Here is a 4,071-nt window from a genome sequence, read left to right on the forward strand (position 1 = left end):
CTGTAAGACAGTGTTCTTGCTTGTCATTCTGATTCTTTCTGCTTGTTAATCACTCCTAAATTGTAACTATTGCAGTAATATTAAGATTTATTACTTATAAAATTTTGCTAATCTATTTTCTAGTTTAGTGTTTATTCACATATTGATGTAAATGGTTTGAAATGTTTCTTGTTTTAAATTTCTGCACTTTGTCCTCTAGTATGTATTTTCTGCCTATTAAGCATTATTGTTCTACTGAAACACTGTATGACTGTTTTAAATGGTTTACTTTCATAGTCAAGCTTAATTTACCTATTCAGCAAATTTCATGAGATACAAAGTCGGAGCTGAAAAAGAGATTACTATACAAGAAATAAGTTCCAGTGTCAATGAGAAGGAACATCTGTAGAATGGTTTATCTTAGTCTTTGTGCCTCATTGATCTTGTAGTGATTTCAGAATTTCCCTTCTTACTGCTATGAAGGTGCTAGCACACTTTAGGAAACTTCAGATCTACTGGAGGTATTAACAGAACTCGGTCTGCTGTGAATGGGATGAAGTTTCCTGGGCTGTTAATAACATGGAAAACTTTAAATATGAAAACTGGGAAAATTCTTATTCAATGTGATGAGTTGTAGTAAGAAAGAAACAGAGCAAATAATAATAGGGAAATATATGTGTATTTATTTGCACAAGGAAGCACTTACTTTTAGTTGTACAAATCACTGCAGTCTTAAATAGATTCCTCCCCCCCCCCCCTTTTTTCAAAGAGTTGCTGACCCTTTGAAAAAAATAATTGGGAGAATTAATCTTCTATTTATCCAAACTATTCTGTGTTCTTTCTCTGTGGGTTTTTTTTGTTTGTTTAATTACAGGGAACATTTGCATGAAAATAGGATTTTAAGACTTGAACAGCTTCTGATGCTTTTTCCCAGATACATGGAGTAAACTGCATTTATTGTATTTGTAAACTAAAACAACTATTGTTTCGTAGAAATTCCTTGCATGCTTTTTTTATACTGAATTATTAATGAATATTTGAGAATATGCCTTAGAAAGGTTCCCCCTGCCTCCCTCTTGAAAGTATATAGTACTAATGTGTATAATTCCAGCGCCCTCCTCCCCTTCCCCCCATCATGTCTCCTTCAAGACCTACCAAGGAAGTCATATTGGTCATCATCTCATTTCTGTGGACAATTAAACTAGATTTCTGTAGTTCCTCCATTCTCTAATCTTATGCAACAACAAAACTTTTAAATCAAACTAAAGTTTGCAACAGTTCTTTCAGACTTCTAGGAGGTTTTTCATCTTTTGGAATGGGTACAAACTGGCCAATTTATTATGGCAAAACCAGAAAGGAGAGGCAGCACCTTGCTCTACAAGTTCTAATTGATTTTGAATATTTATATCATGTTGCATCAGTAAAATGTTTAAAACTTTCTTGTGTGACCTTCTACAATGAATTTATTTTCTATAATGTACATTAGATTCTGGATTGCCAGCTTAGATAATGTTTTGTGTTGTTATTATCATGTTTAATATTTTTAATGTTTAACATTGTAGTTATATTTATTGTTTAGTGTTTATGCTTTTTGGAAGGCACGTATTTACTACTCTTCTCTGAGTTGTACTTTCATACCACAGATTTCTGTTTATTTTTATGTATTGACTGCTTGCAAAATGTGAAAATTCTAATATAAAAAGTAAATTTTTATTATTCTATTTAATTACAGAATAAATAATTTTACAGATTCATGTCTGAAGTGTTGGAATACTGAGTTTAAAACATAGGAGTAATCACTTATTTGAAATTTAATTGTGATTTCTATTCATTTAGATTTCTCATATTGGGAAGCTGAAAGATTTTCTTCTACAACACAGGAAGGATTACATTAATGCTTACAGGTAAGTGTGCATTGTGTTTAAATATATTTATTTTCAGATTTATAAAGTGAACTACTTAAAAATCTATAGGCACATGACTAAAACCAAAATGTAGATTGCTTATTAATAGGCTTACTGTGAGCTACTTAAGATGAAGAATAGTGCTGTCACAAGAAGAAAATGGTCCTGAATAAAATGAGACTCAAAATTTGAAGATTTCTGGCTCTTAGGAGTGAGTTCTGAACCAAAACAACGTGGCAGTCCGAGTCAAACACCTTTTAAAGACCTGCAGAGCAGGTTTCTGAAGTGATTCCCGAGACAACAGAATATTAGAATCAGTGATCCAGGTTTTCCCTCACTAGACCCAAGTATACAGTCAGTAGCATCAGCAGGCGTTGGAGGAGAATGATGCAAACTCTTCTAACTCTGGAATGTGAATTCCAGATGAAGGACGCTATTGAGAACATGGTGTCAGGGGACAGCAGCACAGGATTTGCTTTTCTGGGACAAAAACTCTAGATTTCAGTTCTGGTAGTTGTTATAGTATGGAGGAAATCTTTATTCTCTTCAGCTATTAGGAAGCACTCAAAACTGCTGTATCAGTTTACTTTTTGGAGGGGGAGTTATATCCAAATAAAACAGTGTAGGTAAGCTTTCCCTTTTAAAGGATCTTCTGAAACTTCAGTTTCCTGTGTTGTATTTCTCCAGTCCCTCAACATAACTGCTGTATTGCCTGGGGTGAGTCAGCCCTGTCTGCATGCTGATCCTGCAACAACCCTGACTAAAGCTCAGCTGCTATTGCAATCAAGATAGAGAAGATTGGGTTGAAGATGCTGAGCCCCAAGTCAGTTTAATACTCTTCTCTAGAAGGCTTCGCAGATACCCAATAGAAGCATTATCCAGACAGATACCTATCCCCCAGAAGAAGACAGGAACAGATGAGCCATCTACTATTACTTAGGCTTGGTCCATATTGGAGGAACAGTCTTTCCGAGAAAAAGCTTCTAGGCATGAAAGGTTCTGTCACAGTAATAGCAATACTGTACAATCAGTGGTATCAAAATGTGTGCCTAAGTAAGTTGCCGGAAGACTTCTGGCACCTTTTCTGTCTCCTTGAGACTTTAAAAGCAGTATTTTGTTGTTTCAGAAATTAAACAGAAAAAATGAAGATTTTGTAGTTTTGTAAGTGTAGGGCTGTAAGAGCTATTCATAGTGCAGGTGAAAATGAAGCTCAGGGGTGTGGGTGTCAATTCTGTGTGCAAGGTGTATGAGCAACTGCTTTTCCAAGCAGGAAGCAAAAGTAGCGTACAGCTATGTGTTATGACTAGCTCTCTGCTTTTCAGTTCCTGTCGGAATAAGTCATGAACAACGCTAGGTGGAGCTACCAATTTAATACTGAAATAACCGGTTTTATTGTGTGAAAGCTTTACATTAATGCATGGGCTGACAAACTGCAAATAACTGCAGTAAGAGAAAACAATCGGTAGTAGCTAAATTTTGGGTACTATTTGTATTTTTTTAACAGTAGTGTGCATAAAATTGAAGTGATGAGAGGAGTAAAAAATTGTCCAAGCTCTTTTGGTTTCTGTTAGTTTTTAATGTTCTTTTTGTAAACTCTCTTTTAACAAATTATCATGGTAATTCGGATTTTCACCCTCCTATACCTTGGCTATTAACATAGGAGAGGGGAAAAGGAAGTGTAATTTCCTTTATTAAACCATAAAATAATCCTCCAAATCGCATCTGTAATTGCAGTTCATCCTGTCCTTAATGGTCAAACTTAAAATACTGTCAAATTCTGTACTTGATTGCTTATGCTGTTCTACTTTGTGGATGCAAAGAGGATAATAGCATCCATGCTGTCAGTCATACAGTCTTGGCAAATGCCTTGCTCATTCAAGACAGCAGTTTTAATAACTTTACAATTCTTAAGCCATGGGGAAAAATCTTTAAATAATTGAATACTAAAAGGCTGTCCTGGAATTTATGTAGGGGGTTTAATTTTTTTCATGAAATTTGACTACTCTGTATTTTATCAGTCCTGCTACTTGTTTTTACAACTACAGCATGTTGTGTTGGTGAAATTCAGCTTTTGCATTACCAAGTTGAATGTTTGTATACCTTTTAAAACATCATCATCATGTGTTACATCAAGGTTCTTGATTGCTTCTTTAACCTTACTTTTGCAGACTATAAATTATTTAATAAT

The 4,071-nt window shown here is 34.8% G+C and overlaps 1 protein-coding gene across 1 annotated transcript in view; it reads left to right on the forward strand.

The window, feature by feature from the left end:
- The first annotated feature begins 1,808 nt into the window (after positions 1-1,808).
- STX18 (syntaxin 18) overlaps positions 1,809-4,071 on the forward strand; it is a 34,387-nt gene continuing 32,124 nt past the window's right edge. The window contains exon 1 of the mRNA XM_026846564.1: positions 1,809-1,883. The gene's annotated coding sequence lies outside the window, so the exon portion shown is untranslated. The remainder of the gene's footprint in view (positions 1,884-4,071) is intronic.

The sequence above is a fragment of the Athene cunicularia genome (assembly GCF_003259725.1).
Source record: "Athene cunicularia isolate RWA chromosome 4 unlocalized genomic scaffold, athCun1 chr4_part1, whole genome shotgun sequence".
Classification (NCBI taxonomy): Eukaryota; Metazoa; Chordata; class Aves; order Strigiformes; family Strigidae; genus Athene; species Athene cunicularia.